The sequence below is a fragment of the Mandrillus leucophaeus genome, unplaced genomic scaffold (assembly GCF_000951045.1).
Source record: "Mandrillus leucophaeus isolate KB7577 unplaced genomic scaffold, Mleu.le_1.0 Scaffold27, whole genome shotgun sequence".
Taxonomy (NCBI): Eukaryota; Metazoa; Chordata; class Mammalia; order Primates; family Cercopithecidae; genus Mandrillus; species Mandrillus leucophaeus.
The window spans coordinates 5158353-5178104 of record NW_012102809.1 but is presented as its reverse complement, the minus strand read 5'-3'; the positions used below and the strand labels follow the sequence as shown (position 1 = coordinate 5178104).

Here is a 19752-nt window from a genome sequence, read left to right as displayed (position 1 = left end):
TCTGTAGAGCAAAAAACTATTTATTTTTAAAAGCCAAAAGAGGCAGCAAATTAGAAGAAAATGCTGACACGGGACTACAGCATGTAATATGGAAAGTGCCAACTGCCTGATATGGAAGAACATTAAATAAGCACACCTTGGACAAGGGAAAAAACAACAAAAAGTTAAAAAACAAACAAACCAAAAAAAAAAGGTGAAATCTCACTATTAAAACAATCACATGCCAATTTCTGTCGATTAGATTAGCAAACATTAAAGATTGATAATAACCAGTATTGCTACACATGCAGGAAGAAAGGCACTCAATCTGCGAGTATGAACAAATACACTGGAAGGCAATCTCTTGGTAGTATTAGTTTCTTGGGGCTATTTGTATTTTTGACTTTGTAAAATGCAATCCCTTTACTACTTACAAAATCCAAAATAAAACTCTTAAAGTCAACCTACATACACAAAAATAATCAAGAGAATTTTGACCAAAAAAAAAAAAACAGGGAGGAGAGAGACGTGCATGCTTTGATGCTCAGTGCGCCCTCTACAGCCGGGGTAATGACAGCTCTGTAACTGCTGCTGAATACGACGCTGAATAGAAACTTCGGAAATATATAGAAATTTAGTGCATGCCAACTGGTAGCATTTTTAAAACATGAAATTCAATAAACTATCGGGGCAACTGGTTATTTCATGTGGAAAAATTTTAAAGTTCAATCTCTATGTTCCCAAACACAAACAATATCCTCCGATAGGGTAACGTGGAAAAAAAAAAAAAAAAAAAAACTATAAAAATACTCAAAGAAAATGTGTGAGTGTGTTTACAATGTTGATAAAGAAAAGGACTTTTTAACCAACACACACAAGCCAGCTGTCATAAAGAAAGAGTTGACGATAAAAACATTCTGTAGAGCAAAAAACTACTTATTTTTAAAAGCCAAAAGAGGCAGCAAATTAGAAGAAAATGCTGACACGGGACTACAGCATGTAATATGGAAAGTGCCAACTGCCTGATATGGAAGAACATTAAATAAGCACACCTTGGACAAGGGAAAAAACAACAAAAAGTTAAAAAACAAACAAACCAAAAAAAAAAAAGGTGAAATCTCACTATTAAAACAATCACATGCCAATTTCTGTCGATTAGATTAGCAAAAATTAAAGATTGATAATAACCAGTATTGCTACACATGCAGGAAGAAAGGCACTCAATCTGCGAGTATGAACAAATACACTGGAAGGCAATCTGGTTATACACGGATTTTTTAAATGTGTGTTCTTTCTGACCTAGTAAGTCTATTGGAAAAAACTGTATACAACCTAAAAATCAACAGAGATATGGCTAAATGACAGTATTCCATACTAAGGAATAAAACTATGAGGCTCCTAGGTGGAGAAGGTTGATATGTGGTAATTGACTACATAGTGACACACAAAATATTCTTAAATTCCAAACTTAAAAGCCATATAGCTCTATTTATATAAACTTCTGGTGCAAATTTAAAAATCTACGTATGTGATATATGATATATACATAAACATGCATATATACACATACATACATATGCAGGCATATTCTGGAAGGTTAGGGTGGAGGGACAGTGAGAACACAGACATATCCTATTTCCATCAGTAAGTATTTGTTATTACTAGTATATAAGCATAAGTATGTACTGTTAGAGCTCAAGTTCCTACTGGCAGCTTTAAAACTCTGACTTTGGGACTGAAGAGAACGCAAACTAATGGTTACAAACCAGGAAAAATGAGAATATTTCTGAATAAGAGATCTGTTACCAAGGGACTGGCAGACCCTACAACACTGCCCCTCAATCTGGCAGGCTCTCTTCATCCTCTCCCTCTTCTTTGAATGGATTCCATCAAAACCCTAAAACAAGCTGACATGAATCCCACATGGCACATCCGTAGGATCTATTCTCAATCCTAAATTTGGGCCGGGTGTGGTGGCGCACACCTGTAATTCCAGCACTTTAGGAGGCTGAGGCAAGCGGATCATTTGAGGCAAGGAGATTGAGAGCAGCCGGGCCAACATGGTAAAACGCTGTCTCTACTAAAAATACAAAAATTAGCCGGGCGTGGTAGCCGGCTGTAATCTCAGCTACTCAGGAGGCTGGGGCACGAGAATTGCTTGAACCTTGGAGGTGGAGGCTGCAGTGAGCCAAGATTGCACCACTGCACTCCAGCCTCGGCAAGGAACAAGACCCTGTCTCCAAAACAACAATGACAACAAAATACTAATTTGTCTGTGAACTCTACTTTTCTAATATTAAGTCTTCACAGTGAATTGAAGCAGAACTTCCTCTCATAAGTTAAAATCCTTCGACCTCTCAGGTTAACTCTGCATATGCTCCATGAACAGTAAAATCTCTGTTCAGTTTCACTTTCTAATAGGTTCAAGTCAATTACTTAAAGGTTGTTTTTCCCCTCTCATGATTTCAACTCTAAAATAATTAACTACTATAAAAATAGCTGCTTACACAAAGTTTAAAAAATTTACTTCAACATTTTAAGAAAATGTTTTATTCCCAAAAGTTTGCTAAAAATAATTTTAACTCAATGTGGAAATGAAAATAACGGGAATGCTACCTATCCAGATGCACCAAAAGTTCACTGTTATTAGAAATAAAAAATATTTGGCCGGGTGCAGTGGCTCATCCTGTAATCCCAACACTTTGAGAGGCCAAGGTAGGTAGATCACTTTCAAGCTGGAGTTCAAGACCAACCTGGGCAATATGGTGAAACCTTGTTTCTACAAAAAAAAAAAAAAAAAAAAAAAGGTAGCCAGGCATGTGGCACACTTCTGTAGTTCCAGCCGGCAGGCTGAGGTGGGAGGATCAGTGGAGCCTGGGAGGCTGTGGCTGCAGTGAGCCGTAATCGCACCACACCAACTTCCAGCCTGGGCTACAGAGCAAGATACTGTCTCAAAAAAAACCCAGAAAAACAAAAAACAAATTGCACCAATAATTCTGTTTACAAGTCTGAGATAGAAACTTGAGGCAAATTCCAACAAAACATCAAGAAACAAGTAATTAGATTCTAATAATCAGATAAAATAAAACCAGAACAGCATGTGCACATATACACACACATGCACAAACAGATCCATCAATCTCACAGCAGATATTTACACATCCTAAACACATAATTTAGCAAAATGCATCCATCAGTGGCAGAAGAATAAATGATAACCCAGTAGAGTAAGTCCCTGAAATAACAGGGTAATTCAGTCTTAGAAAATCTGTCACTACCATCATTAGATACAGGAGCAAACCTAAGAATATCAGCGGATGCTGCGAAAGCACACCACCAAATTAAAACCCACTCATGATTTTAAAAAGTAACAAAGACCTCTTCGCCAGCAAATCTGGATAGAGTATCTACAACAAGACATTTCTGGGAACGTTCATACTTCAATGGTGAAACACTAGAAGCACTCCAGGAGGCGAAGATGACGACGGCAGTGTTCTCTACCATGTTACTACTCAAAACGGTCCTGGAAGTTCCCAGGCTACACTAGATGAGAAAATGAAACGGATGCATAAACACAAGGAAAAAGAAGTACGAACTATAATTAATTCGAAGGTAGAAGACTGCCGACTCCAAAATCCTAGAGCTCTAACTGACCATTAAAACAGTGTCCAGCAAAGGAACAAGATAAACATATGAAAACTCAGTGATTTTCCCAAACAATGACAATCAATTAGAAATCAGTCTTTTTGAAAACCCTATTCATAATAGCTAGAAAAACAACCTAAGAATAAATCTAAAAGAAAACAGACAAAACGACAATACACAACACACACATACAAATGCATATATACCTGGCTGGGCGCGGTGGCTCACGCCTGTAATCCCAGCACTTTGGGAGGCTGAGACGGGCGGATCACAAGGTCAGAAGATCGAGATCATCCTCGCTAACACGGTGAAACCCCGTCTCTACTAAAAATACAAAAAATTAGCCGGGCGTGGTGGCGAGCACCTGTAGTCCCAGCTACTCGGGAGGCTGAGGCAGGAGAATGGCATGAACCCGGGACGTGGAGCTTGCAGTGAGCTGAGTTCGCGCCACTGCACTCCAGCCTGGGCAACAGAGCAAGATTCCTTCTCAAAAAAAAAAAAAAAAAAAGCATAAATACCTATACATTCAGCTATAAAACTTCACTCAAGGACAGAAAAAGACAAGTAAATTGGGAGAAATACCATGTTCAGAGGTGAGTATCAGAAGGCTCAACACTTCACATACCTAGTCTCCACCCAAATTAATCTAGAAATTCAATACAATCTTCAGCCATAAAAAAAGCAAAAAACAAACTTGAAACAAACAAAAAACCCCTACTAGAATTTTTCACAGAACTTGACAGGCTGATTTCAAACTTCCTATAGAAGAATGTACAATTTATTTAAAAGCCAATATAATTTCGAAGAATTACAGCAAAGGGGAGGGATAGGCAACTTGATATGAAAACATTATAATGCTATGGTCATTAAAACAATGTTACAAAGAAAAAGGACTAGGTAAATTGATCACTGAAACAAAGTAAGAGTCAAATTGATACAACCAGTTTGGAGGGCAATTTAGCAGGATCTTTAAGTTAAAAATGTTCACACTCTTCTATTCAGCTACTTTCCCGGCACATGTACACAAGACATGCCCTGGAGTGAGTTCACAGCCACACCGGATGTCTCAAAAAAACAAAAGCTGCAGACAACCTTTATGTCCTTCAATGGGGAAATGACTAATCATTTAACACTGCAGAAGTAAAGTTAGGAAGCAACTAAGAAAAGAATGAGACAGGTCTACACACACCGCACAGAGTGACCTTTAGAAGTATTTAGGGCATCTTGTTGATGGAAAAAGTTACAGTATTACACCGTTTGTGTACATTCCAAACACACTGGCGGTACTTTCTATGTTCACTATAGAAAACATGTACACAAAACCATGTCCCTACAAATCACCAAAGATCTTGTTAAGATGTAGATTCCCATTCAACTGGATTGGGGTGGTGCCCGAGAGTCTGCATTTCCAACCAACTCCGGCAAGCTTGCTGCTGCTGCTGCTCCATGGACCACCCTGCAGACAGCTAAGGCACAGATGATGATGTGGAAGGTTCCAGGGGAGGCCAACACTAAGAGCTGCTGAATGGGGAAGAGGGTGGAAGACAACAGTCAAGTGAGATGGCCGGCAGGAGTCTTTATAATGTTCCAGACCAGCCTGCATAACAGTGAGACCCCTCTCTAAACTAAATTAATTTAGTATTTTTTAAAGAAAAGAGAGGCCAGGGGTGGTGGCTCATGCCTGTAATCCCAGAGCTTTGGGAAGGCAGGGCAGGAAGATCCCTTGAGGCCAAGAGTTTGAGGCTGCAGTGAGCTGTAACGGCACCACTGCATTACGGCCTGGATGACAGAGACCCTGTCTAAAAAAAAAAAAGAAGAAGAATGTTGTTCAGTACTTGTGTAATTAAAAGCTGGTTTTAAACAAATCCATACAGACTACTTTTGAGTTTCTCCTTACTAAATTCTAGGAGCCTCATGATGTTAAGTACACAGAGGGGCCAACTAGTGTTACCAGCTCCTCTCCTCAAACAAGAATCCGTAGCTGGCCAGAAGAGAGCAGGAGTCGAGGGAAAATAATCAAGAAGCTAGCAGTGACAGCCTATTACTACTGAAGAGGTACTTTTAAAAATGCTATTTTAAGTCAGGTGCTCTGTTTTTACTTAAAATAGTTTAAGTCTAGAGAGCTTATAAAAAATAAACAACTGCTAGTTCTATCTTTAGTATTATCTATGCAACACGGTTCAGGAAGTTTTCACATGGTCTACTATGCTTTATTTTTACTTCATACTCTTGCTAATTAATGCTTCCAGAGGAAACCCTTCTTAACTACTAAAGAATTAATGAACATGCAAAATGTCCCCTCTATAACGCCAACTATCAAAAACTTCTGTCAGGCCTGAAACTGCAGCTTCATCAGCTCCCAGGAAACAGACCTCTGTACGGCTGATCTGACACAAGATGATACGCACTGGCCAGCTCCTTCTCTATTACTGAAGGAATTGCCTGCAATAACTGAACAGACACAAATGGCCACTTGCTATGGTCTGAATATTTGTGTCCCTCAAAATTTCATATGTTGAAACCCAATCCCTAGTATAATGGTACTAGAAGGTTAGACTTTTGAGAAATAACTAGGTCACGAGGCTCTGCCCTCATGAATGGGATTGGTGCCCCGATAACGGAGACCCGGCTAGTCCCTTCCACCATGTGAGGACACTGTGAGAAGGTCAGAGAGCAGCCCTCGCCAGGCACCAATCTGCTGGGTACCTTGACCTTGGACTTCTGGGCCCCCAGGACTGTGAGCACACATTAACATTATTTCTAAGCCTCCCAGTTTATAGCATTTTGTTACAGCTATCCAAATGGACTATGACACCATGCAAGTCAAAACTGAGATGTGTAGATTTTATTATATACTAAAACAAAAAAGATTTTGGTGGAAATGGATTCATGAAATACATTAAAATAGGAGGCCAAGTCTCAGGTCCAACAGTGAGTCATCCCATACAGTCACAATAACTGATAAAATCTGAAAGAAACTCTGACATAGTTAACTGGTCCTAGACACATAATCACAAGCAGGCATTAAAGTTGAGGAGCAACAACTTTTAAAAGCAGCACCCTCTGAGAAGGCAGAACATAATCTCTTTCTTTAACTCATGCTAGTTGAGAAATCATTTGGGAACTGATGCCTGAACTGAAATCTTGCTAAGTAGGAGTTAGGAAGTACAATGCAAACAACAAACAGCAAAGGGTAACCCATCACACACTTAGAGAACTATGTATTACGTCATTATCCTGTAGGCAAGGGCGAGTCATTAAGGCAAAAATAAACACACACACACACACACACACACACACACACACACACACCCCCGATGATCAAAGTTGAAAGCCAACTGGGAGAAAGTATGAGCAATAAATATCACCAAGGACTAATACAATACCCCTGTCATACAAAGTACTCTTACAAATGGGTAATCCCACATCCAAGAAACCATCCTGAAGGCAGGCCTCCAGCAGTATAAAACTACACATCCACAAGCTGATTCACTGCGACACCATTTATAATACAAACACTGGAAACATTCTAAATGCCATACATAGGCAAGTGGTTGAATAAACTATGGTACATCCACACGAAGGAGCGGCTGTTTTTTAAAATAAAGATGATCTTTAAGAGCTGATGTGGAGTGATTTCCAAGACATATTGATAAGTGAAAAAAGTCAAGTGCAGAAGAGTATCTTATACCATGCTACTTGCTCTTCTTTTTTTAAGAAAGATAATGCAAGAAAATACATATGTATCTGTTGATTTGCACAAAATACACATGAAAGACAAACTAGAAACTAAAGAGATTGGTCACCCACAGGGGATGGGCAGAAAAGCAGTGGAGGGCATACAGAATGGGAATGGGAAAGCTGGAACAAGGAGGCTTTCTGAGTGTATACCCCGGTGCACAGCTCCCACATTTGGGAGCCACAGCAAAGTTTCACACATCCAAAACACACAATGACAATCAACCAGGATGCGTGTATGGGGAACAAAAAATGGAATCCAAACAGTAACAAATAAGTCTAACTGAATTATAATGCATAAAATAACCACATTGAAGGAGGTGAAAAGAAAAAGCAATCTTGGAAAATGGTATTTTAAAAGACTAGGACACCATGAAGCTAAAGACAAAAAGAGCTGTACACAAAATCTGTATTCTTGGAGTTTAAGAGTCAGCAAACCATGTCCATAAAGGGCCAGACAGTAAAGTTTTTCAGCTTTGGAGGTCATATGGTCTCCCTCGCAACCATGAATGATATATAAACAAATAGGCAGGCTGTGTTCCAATAAAACTTTATTTACAAAAACACCAAGTGGGTCAGATTTGACCCACTTCACTGGCACGTGTTCCAGTTAATAAAGCTGTTTCTCACAGGAATCTGGGTTAGCAAATCTGAAACCACTTTGATGTTATAGTAGAGCTGAGCAAATGAGTAAATGTATTACAGACAGTGTGGAGTATGGATTTCTCACTGCTGGAGAAAGGAGTTAAAAATTAAGGAAAAGAAGGTTAGAATGAACGCTATGGTGTTAAACTGGAAATAGAACTCATCAATATGAACTCGTTTTTAACTACATATGCAGAGAGATCCACACATAGATGTGCAGGTTTGTGTGGGCTAAGATGCAGGCATGCACTTCCACAGCTTTGTCCTCCTAGAGGTTCGAGGGCAAAGGCAACAAGCGCACCTCGCCCCACATCTGCATTTTCAAATGCCATTCTCCAATAAAACGGAACAGTGCTCCTTCAAGTGCCTGACTCCAGAGCTGGAGCAAAGAAAATACAAGATGCAACCTGAGTGTCCTGTGGTAGCTGAAAACAACAAAGTGCCGAAAGAAACTGAGAAAACATGATAAAAGGACATAGGACCCAAACTGCAGGAGCTTCCAATGACCAAAGCTACAACAATCTGAGTAACAGAATAAGAATACTGGATTATAATACATAAAGTAAAAAAAAAAAAAAAGAAATCTAAGTGCATAAAGACATAAATAAGCCTGGCACAGTGGCTCATCCCTGTAATCCCAGCATTTTAGGAGGTGGAGGCAAGTGGATCACTTGACCCCAAGGAGTTCAAGACCAGCCTGGGCAACATAGCAAGACCCTATCTCTACAAAAGAAAATTAAAAATTAGCCAGGTGTGGTGGTACATGCCCATAGTCCCAGCTACTCAGGAGCCTGAAGGCAGGGGGACTGCTTGAGCCCAGGAGGTAGAGGCTGCAGTGAGCCACCTTCACACCACTGCACTCCAGCCTAGATGACAGTGCAAAACTCTATCTCCAAAAATAAAAAATGAAAAAAGACATGAATGAATGATATACAGAGAAGGACCGGCTTCTCCTTACAAAACAACTCCAATTAGCAAATGTGGAGGAAACAAAGGAACTGACAATCACCATTAGGTAAGCACCACAAAACTGCCGCAGGCAGATTCGTCAGTGGAATGAATGCTAACGATGGGTAAAAGTTCAAGGAGAAATACCCTATTTTCACAGTCTCAAACTTACCGTCCCCAAGATATGTATTAATTACAAAGTGAAAAACAGTTACTTTATGGTGGAAAAACTTGGCAGACATCTCCGTAACCAAGTAATCAAAGTTAATATCACACTAATCAGACAACATCATATACTCCTCCCTCCATCATACACCCCATCTATAAGAGACCCACTGAAATGTATGGGCTGAGCTGCATCCCCTAAAATTCCTATATGGAAGCCCTAACCACTATAACCTCAGAATGTGACTGCATTTGCAGACAAGAACCTTTAGTGAGGTGACTGAGTTCACATGAGATCTAGACGGTGAGCCCTAATCTAATATGACTGGCGTCCTCATACGAAGAAATCTGGACACACAGAGACACCGGGGAACCACGCACAGAGGAAAGGGCATGTGAGGACACGGCGGAGAGATGCCATCCACAAGCCTCTGAGGGAAGAAAGCCCTCGGGAGAAACCCATCCTGCCCGCACCTTGATCTTGGATGCAGTCTCAGAAACAGTAAGGGAACAAATGTCTGTTGCCTGAGCCACTTGGTTTGTGTGTTTTATTACGGCTGCCCAAGGAGACTAACACAGAAGGACACAACATTGCATCTATGGAATTCTTGCCAAAAATGTGCTCACCTGACAGAAAACTTGAATTTAGGAACATTTTACAAAATAACTTAAAGGCACTCTTCCAAAGTGTCCAGATCATCGAAGGGAAGACTGAGGAACTGTCACAGAAGGAAGGAGCCTAAAGAGACAGGACTCTGAATGCAATGCTGGGTCCTAAAACAGAAAAAAAGCACTCATGGGAAAACGTGAAGTGTGAACACAGCCTGGATAGCTCGTCCCGAAGACTTTCCCTGTTTTGGTAACTGTGCTACAATATTACGGAAGATGTTAACACTCAGGAAGTTGGAGGAGTGGTATTTGAGAATGCTGTATCATTTTTACAACTTTTCTGTAAAACTCTAAAACTACTGCAAAATAAAAAGTTGAAACACTTTCTGTTTGAGAGCCATGAAGATCCTCTGGTAGGGGGATGCCAGAATGAATTTCATGTTTTGGAAAGACGGCTCTGGGAGCAGCGTGGAGGTGGTGTCAAGACGCTGCCTCTCAGATGCAGACCTCGCCCTGCCCTGCTCTGAGATCCTGGGTGATGCTTGATGCCAGGCTTTGCCAACAGAGGGTGCTGGAGGGACTGCAAGGATTTCTTTTCTTCTCCAGCATGTGGTTTTCCAGGTGGCACAGCCAGTGGGTCGGCATGCAGGGCCCCTCCTGCTGACCTCAGAGGACTTTGTGGATGGCCACTCTGTCCAGCGCTGGCAGGTCTTGCGTCCCTGCGGCATGTACACCCGCTCCCTGCAGGTTGAATCTCAGCAGTAGACAGGCTGTGCTGCTCTCAGCTCCTTCCTCACACTCCTGCACCAGTGACTGCTGCAGCTGCCCCTCTGTACACATCTTCTTTCAGCCCCTCGTGATGGTGAGTTTTACATGTCAGTTTGACTGCTGAAGGGATGCTCAGATGGGTAGCTGGTAAAATATTATTTCTGGGTGTGTCTGTGGGGGTGTTTCAGGAAGACACTGGCATTTGAATCAGTGAACTCAGGAAAGGAGATCCGCCCTCTTAAGCCTCTTAGGCATCATCCAATCCACTTAGAGGCTGGAGAGAACAAAGAGGTAGACAGAGGAAGGGCAAATCCCCTTTCTCTCTTCATGAGCCAGAATCCACCTCTCTTGCCCTCACACATCGCTGCTCCTGATTCCCGGGCCTTCAGTCTCCCACTGGGACTTTACACCATTGGTTCCCCTGGCTCTCAGGGCTTGGAGTTTGGGCTGGAACTACACCACCACTTTCCAGGGCCTCCAGCTTGCAGAAAGCAGATCACGGACCTTCTAGGCCTCCATCATTGCATAAACAAACCCTATAATCCCTATAATAAACCTGGTTCTATGTATCTATCTCTACCCTATGGGTTCTGTTTCTCTGGAGGATCCTAAGTACCCCTCCAACAATTCTATGAAATTTCCGCCATTCAAATTACCAGTGTGGCTCTGAGCCCTGATGGCACCTTGCCTGATTCACGTCCTAACATTTCTTTCTACTTTAATCAAGCATATGCTCTTTTTTTTTTTCCCTATGGGTAGCAGAATAGATTTTCATTACTAAGTTACTTAGATTACACGAGTTACCATGTTTGGTTGTAAAAGTTTTTAAAAGTAAAGCAAAACCTACTCTTAAGTTTAGAGTAAAAAGCGAATTCACTGACTGATGAGCATACACTAGTTTTCAGTGTTTTGAGACCAATGGTTTAGATACATTATTCCCATTCAAAAGTACCTTCTAGTCTGTTTTCTGGGTTTTCGTTTTTGGGAGGTTTTTTGGTCTAATTTAGAAATCCGATTCAAGTCTTTATTCTAGCTAACACCGTTAACCAGGCAGCTACTGTGAACAATTTCTCCCTCTTTCTTTTCTCATATTTAAAATAAGTGTAACCTGGAACACACAGAAAAAAGTATAGAAATGGGATAGATGCATGCACTACATGGGCCAATAGTTCTGTAAAATTTTCCACGTTTGTGTTTTAAGTGATGGACTAAAAAAACTTTCCAGCTATTAAGTCTTAATTACTCTCCTTGAATGTTAATTTGCCATTAAAAGACATTTTTTCAAATAACCTAAAATTTCCACCGCTGGCCATGAGTAGGAGAATGGACCAAGACGGACATGCAGACATTGTTCCTTTTAGCAGCGGTCTGTATGATAGTCAAGTCTGAAAAACAGTGCCAGGGTCTAGAAACCGCAGAGCTGAGGGCCGTTCTGCATTTACAGCAGTGGGGCGAGAGTGGTGAGCAAAACAAGCCTCCGAGGCCATCGTTTCCTACTGATGGGGAGGAAGAGCGGGCCCAAAGAGCGGGGCCCGGGGCGTCAGAGGAACAAGCTCTCTCTGGTTCCCAGGCTGCTGGCCTGGAGATGCAGTCGTAAGACAAAGGTCTTTATTTTGAGATCTGAACTGTACTTCTATTTCAACACTTAACCAAAGACTCATTCTCTTCTCGGCTCTAAAAGTGGTGACTAATGCCTGCCTTGCAGTGATGTGGGGAGCCTAGGAGCTAGGTTCTTAGGCAGGGCTCCGCACTTCAACATGACTGAATAATGGCCTTCTCTTGGTCTCAGGCCCACCATTCTTATGGGTGAAACTGGAAGTGGGCTGACTGGGCGAGGCCACTGCTTATGATGTTCCTCCTGTAAAACACGGGAGTGGCCTCAGCTCTCCCGGATCTCATAACACAAGTGTTACACTTTTCCTCTTACTTCTGTCCACACTGGTTAGTCTGTAAATAACTGACAGACCGCGTTTCATAAAATTACGGACCTTGACTGGTTTCTTAAAATAGTAAACTCTTAAAACATGCACAGCAAAGTATTTTAAAAATCAAAAAGATTCAGGAGAGCAAAAAAAAGCATGCTAGGCCATGAGACACATAAGCTATTTAAAAAAAAAAAAGTTTTAAAAAATGTAATTTATACCACCAATATAAGGACAAAGGTACCCCCAAAATTCCTCCTAGTACAAAAAACACACATCCACACAAAGAGTTGGATAAAATATCTTTTAACTACGTTTAAAAATACATCATTTACAAGCTAGAATGAAGAGAAGTCATCAGGAAAACAACGATGAAAACTAAAAAAAAAAAAAAAAAATCAAGGAAAGTAAGCCAAGTCTGAAGCCAGGTGATATCCCAAGGCCACGCGCTGATGCTGGAGAGGGATGCAGAGCCACAGTGACGGGGCTGTGAGGTCAGAGCCCACGCAGACAGGCAAGGTCACCGGCTACACTCAAGTGAAAGGGCGACCAGGGAACAGAGCCCACAGGAAACCTGCCTATCGTCTGTCGATCCTGTTATAGGAGAAAGTTGGTGAGAGAATCCTAAAAGAATTCTCACCCATGCCCCAGGCTTCAAAGCAGGATAAAATCTGCTTCACTTCAAGGCAGATGGAGGAGAATGGGGACAGCAGAGGAGGTGCAGAAATTGCCCAATCCCTCAAATCTTGAGATAATAGCCAAGAGGAAACTAAGTAAGCCACAAAATATGACTGATAAATGGGCAAAAGCTGCAGGACCAGGTGGATGAGGATCTGTGCGGAGGAAGCAGAGGGTAGCAACAGGGTGCCTGAGGGATGGGAGCAGAAGAACCGCAACACTGTCAACAGGCACTCACAGGAAAACTCAGGGAGCCAGCCGAGAACAGCAGCCAAAACCAGAAGAGTCTTTGCGTGCTTCCACCTACAGGTGGCCACAAGTGATCACAGTCAGGTCTGAAGAGACCGCAGCCGTCTAAGGCTGAAGAGCTCTTGAAACTAGCCAGCCAAAGCGCCCTTCTACTAAGAAAACCTCCTGGGAACAGAAAAGCAATGGAGCAGGAAAGGGACAGTGTGGGGTGGAGGGATGCAACGTAAAGAGAAGGTCTAGCCCAGATGGAAGGGGAAGGAGAGGGATGGGAGGACAGCCCTTGAGCTCAAAAGGTACCAAGCCACATTTTCAAGCACCTAGTGAGATGCCGGAAGAGAGAACACTGTGGCCTCTGAACACCTCTCCCGCCCACCCTCCCTGCACAAGTGCACACAGCCTAATTTCATATAAAAAGAAGAACAGAAAAAGGCTGGTGGCTGACTCTCATACAAACTTATCTCAAGGGAAAAAAAAGAAAAAAATCAACTCGATAATGACCCTAAAAGCAATGAAAGCACAACAGAAAGACATGCTCATGAAACAGACAAGCTATACTCACCCTAATATTTCAAAACTAAAAATATCAACTTTCTGTAATGGCAGGAAGGGTGAAGAGGTCAAGCAAACACTCACAGAAAACATTTATAACAACTGATTTTTTTTTTTTTTTTTTGAGGTAGGGTCTGGCTCTGTTGCCCAGGCCGGAATACAGTGGTGCAATCACAGCTCACTGCAACCTCAACCTCCTGGGCTCAGGTGATCCTTCCACCTCAGCCTCCCAAGTAGCTGGGACGACAGGCATGCGCCACCACACTCAGCTAATTTTTTTTTTTTTAATTTTTAGTAGAGATGGGGTCTCACTATGTTGCCCAGGCTTGTCTCGAACTCCTGGCCTCAGGTGAGACTCATGTCTCGTCCTCCCAAAGTGCTGGGATTACAGGTGTGTACCACCATGCCAAGCTAATTAGTGATTTTTTTGTTCAGTGATCTAAAGGTAGTATTTGCAGAAGTCAGGAAGAGAGTTAAATCTCAAAAACTATAACTAGAAGGGTTAAGAATTGTGAGTCTGTGGCATCTTGGCTCAAGGCACTGCCCAACCCCCACGGCTATTGCTGCAAAACGTGGGGCAAAAAAAGCCAGTTTCTCACCAGCTAAAGGTGCCAGATATCAGAATCTGGAATTGGGGAAGCAGCTAGAAATTTAAAGCACCCTGACAGCACTAGAATATAGGGGTGACACTCAAATTCAGAGCATAAGATGCTGAAATCCCTAGCTGACAGCTGAACTACATACTACATATGTGCGGAGGAAACCACAAGCAGCATGGTGAAAAAGCAGTCAGAAACCAGAAAGCAATATTTTTTAAGAAGAGTGGCATGGAGCCAAATCTGTGAATATGATGCTCTTTCCCAACTGTGCTCTGCTAGGGTGGCATAAAGCTTGAAATGTCAGAGTACAGAGCTCAAAGCTGGTGGAGTGCTAGAAACTAGGGGAATCCCCAGAAGAAACAAAACCACAGAGAAAAGTCTATCTCTACTCAGATCCTTAGACAACTTCCAAATTTTGCAGACACAGGGGAGACTCACAGCGTGCCAGACTGAAAACACCACCAGTGCAAAGACATAAGAACAGAGCAGAGGTACAAGCCGTTGCGTATCACAGGAAAAACAAAGTGTGCAGTTTGACCAAGCAGTTTATTAACTGTCTGCTACAATAAAAACACAATAATCCTCAGAAGAACACAGAGTTCAGAGTCACGACAGCATATGTCCAACTTTCAGCCAGACAAGAAAAAAATAGGAAATGTTGACCCTACGCAGGTAAAATGATAGCTAATAGAAATTGATTCCAAGTGAGCCCAAATGCTGGATTTAACAGACTTCAAACATTTATCATAAATATTTCAAAAAGTCTGAAAAACGTGCTCAAAGAATTGAAAGAAAATATGGTATCAATGAGTGAACAGATATGGCAATCTCAAGGGAGAAAAATGAAACTAGAAAAATTAAAATTCTAGATCTGAACAAAACATTTACTGAAATAAACGCATTAGACTGGCTAAGCATCGGACTGATGCTCGGTTCTGCCATCTGCAATGAACCTGAATATAGAATAATCTGAAGAACATAAAGAGAAAGCAATGAATGAAAAACAAGTAGAATTCCTAAAAATGTGACAACAGGAAGCAGTACACTAATTGGAATCTAGAGAGAGGAAAGGAGAAGAGACATCTGAAGACACAACAACTGAAATATCCCCCAAAAGCTCAATAAACCTCAAACAGAATAACACAAATAAAAACTTCTTAGTCACACCTTAGTCAAATGGCAAAAAGCCAAAGACAAATAAAATCCTGAAAGCCAGTCGGAGAAAATGACATGTCATAAACAGGAAAACAATGGCAACAATAATGATAAGAACAAAGACTTCTCCTTAGAAACTTTTAAGTCTGAAGACACTGGGACCACATATTCAAATTACTGAAGAAGGAAAAGGAAGAAAACCAGTCAACCAAAAATTCTAGTATTCAGCAGAAGTATCCTTTAAAAATGAAGGTAAAATAAGGGCATTTTCAAACAAACTATTTGTCACTGGTAGATCTATAACAAGAAATGCTAAAGAAAGATCTCTAGTCCAAATGGAAACTACTACACTAGATGACAACTTGGAGCTACTAGAAGAAATGAACACAGCCAGAAATTGTAATTATGTGGATATATGTAATATCTTACTTTTCTATGAAATATGACAGTATAGGTCGGGCGCGGTGGCTCAAGCCTGTAATCCCAGCACTTTGGGAGGCCGAGACGGGCGGATCACGAGTTCAGGAGATCGAGACCATCCTGGCTAACACGGTGAAACCCCGTCTCTACTAAAAATTAGCCGGGCGAGGTGGCGGGTGCCTGTACTCCCAGCTACTCGGGAGGCTGAGGCAGGAGAATGGCGTGAACCCGGGAGGCGGGGCTTGCAGTGAGCTGAGATCCGGCCACTGCACTCCAGCCTGGGCAACAGAGCCAGACTCCGTCTCAAAAAAAAAAAAAAAAAAGAAATATGACAGTATAAAGCAAAAAATACAACACTACTGAACAAAGTATATAAATGCAATACCTGTGACAATAATACTAAGGATAAGTAGGGAAACTGGAAATACATCACTGAAAAAATTCTATGTCTTATCCAAAGTGATTCAATATTAAAGAAAAAGCTAAGATGCAGATAGCTAGAAAACCAACAGAAGAATTAAAATGAATAAGAAATTTTGGTTAACACAAAATCAACAAAAGAGGAGGAACAAAAAAGCAAATAAAATCCCTTCCCTAAGAAAAGCAAAAAACGATAGACCTAATATAACCATATTAATAATTACTTTAAATGTAAATGGATTAATTTCAATTAAAAAGCAGAGACTATCAGATTATTTTTAAAAAGCAAGAACTGACTATATTCTGGTTTCTAAAGAAGAATTTTAAATATAAAGACAGAAACAAACTAAAAGTAACAGGCTGGAAAAAGATATACCAAAGCTAGAATGGACACATTAATGTAAAATAAAGTAGACTTGGAAAAGTATTACTAGAAACAAAAAAAGACATTTCATAGTGATTTTAAAAGATCTAACAATATTATAAATGGATACATCCATCTAATGACAGAGCTTCCAAATATGTGAAACAAAAACAGAAATAAACAACCAAGGCACAATCACAGTTGGACATTCTAACACACTTCTCAGTAACAAAACTGAACCAAAAAACAATAAAACAGGGACGAGAGATCTTGGTCGGGTGCAATGGCTCATGCTCTGTAACCCCAGCACTTTGGGAGCCGAGCGAGGCAGGCAGATCGCCTAGCTCAGGAGTTCAAGATCAGTCTAGGCATATTATGAAAACCTATCTCTGCAAAAATTAGCTGGGTGTGGTGGCACACACCTATAGTCCCAGCTACTTGGGAGGCTGAGGTGAGAGGATCATCTGAGCCTCTGAAGTCGAGGCTATGGTGAGCCCATGATCATGCCACTGCACTGCAGCCCGGGTGAGTGAGACCTTGCTTAAAAAACAAAAAAAACTGAGATGGGAGACCTATGTGACTATACCAGCTGAATTTAGCTGGTATTTATGAAAAGCTCCATCAGTAACCAAAGAATTATATAATCTTTTCAAATCCACATAGAACGTTTACCAAGATAGACCATATACTGGGCCATAAAACAATTCTGAATAGATTCCAAAAAACTGAAATCCTATAGGAAATGTGCTTTGACTGCAATGGAATTCAAAATCAACAATAAAACATTCAGAAAAATCTCAAATATCTAAAATGTAATCGAATTCTAAACCCATGGGCCAAAGAAGAAATCACAAAGGAAATCAGAAAATATTTTGAACTGGATTAAAATGAAAGCATATCAAATTCTGATACACTGAAACACAGCTACAAGAAAATGTAATTTCAATTAATTCCAATTAAAAAGCAGAGACTATCAGATTATTTTAAAATAATATTTTATTATTTTAAGCACTATGTGCTCATATAAGACAATAAAGCAATGGCCTAAACTTCCACCTTAAGAAACTAAAACAGAAAAAGCAAACTAAACTGAAAGTAAAGGTAAATAATAATAAAGAGCAGAAACAAGTATCTGCTAATGAATGCAACACTTCAGACGAAGTGAATTCCTTTAAAGATACAACTTACACAAAAACTGACCCAAGGACAAATGTTAAATCTACTTAGCTTATGTTTAATTAAAGGCTGTGAATTCATAATCTAAACACTTACCACAAAGAAAATCTTAGTCCCCAATAGTTTCACTGATAAATTTTAGTATATATTCATGAAAGAATCCAAACCAGTACAACACATTCAACTGAGAAACAGAGAACGTGCTTCGTAACTCCTTTATGAGGCCAGCATTAACTGTGACATGAAATAAGAAAATTATAGACCAACATACCTTATGAAGATAGACACAATTCCTCAAGGCGTTGACATTTATTAAAACATACGTTAACATCCTCAGATCAATTTATACTGAGACCAAAAGTATATCATATCTACTCTTAGACACACTGTAATAAAACTACAGAACTACCAAAGGTAAGAAATCTTAAACTATCAGAAACTCAGATAACTTAGAAAAGGAGGACAGGGGACTTTTCATCAGCTCTAAGACAGATAAAAATGGTAAACCAATAAACTTATCTCCAGCTAAACTGTCATTACTAGTGACAACAGTGCAATTATCTTTAGACAAATGAATACCAAGAACTTATCCCCAAATCCCCACTAAAATAATTAATAAAAGATGTCTGGCAAGGCATGGTGGCTCACACATGTAATCCTAGCACTTGGGAGGTCAAGGCAGGCAGATTGCTGGAGCCCAGGAGTTCAAGACCAGCCAAGGAAACATGATGAAACTCCATCTCTACAAAAATTACAAAAATTAGCCAGGTATAGTGGCACACACTTATAGTCCTAGCTACCTAGGCGGCTGAGGTGGGAGGATCATCTGAGTTCAGGAAGTCAAGGCTGCAATGAGCTGTGACTGTGCCACTGCATTCCAGCCTGGACAACAGAATGAAATCCTATCTCCAAAAAAAGGGGGGAAAAAAAAAAAGGATGTATCATACTCAAACAAAAACAAAAACAAAAACACAGAAAATATATGTTCACACTAAAACTTCTACGTGAATGCTCATATTCATAATAGACAAAAAGCAGAAACAACTCAAATGTCCCACCAACTGATCAACAGATAAACAAGTCACAGTGTATCCACAAAATGGGGTATTAATCATCCGCAAAAAGGAATGAGTTACTGATACATTCTGCAACATAAACCTGGGAAACATTCTGCTAAGTGAAAGTAGTCAGACACAAAATGTATGTTCCCATTTATATGAAATGTACAGGATAAACAAACTCATAGACACAAAAAGTGGATTCATGGTTGCCAGGGGTGTAGAGTGAGATGGGAACTGACAGCTAATGGGCATGGAGTTTCTTTCCAAGAGGATAAAAACGTTCTGGTACTACATAGTGGTGGTAGCTGTACAACTCTGTGAACACACTAAAAACCAGTGAACTATATACTATGAAAGAAGAAATTCTATGGTATGTGAATTATATCTCACAAAAAAAAAAAAAGGAAAATAAAAGATGTAATTCAGGAAGAAAAAACAGCCCACAAAGAAGAGAAGGAATAAAGAAAACAATAAGCTCTCAAATGTAATGTTGGGAAATTTAAGTAACCTGTGATTTTTAAAAGTATTATTGATGTGTTTTCTTTTTTTTTTTTTTTTTTTCTTGAGACGGAGTCTCGATCTGTCGCCCAGGCTGGAGTGCAGTGACCGGATCTCAGCTCACTGCAAGCTCCGCCTCCCGGGTTCATGCCATTCTCCTGCCT

The 19752-nt window shown here is 40.6% G+C and overlaps 1 protein-coding gene across 1 annotated transcript in view; it reads right to left on the bottom strand.

Annotated features, from left to right (window-relative positions):
- CDYL (chromodomain protein, Y-like) overlaps positions 1-19752 on the bottom strand; it is a 239527-nt gene that overhangs the window by 136431 nt on the left and 83344 nt on the right. The gene's annotated exons all lie outside the window — the stretch shown is intronic.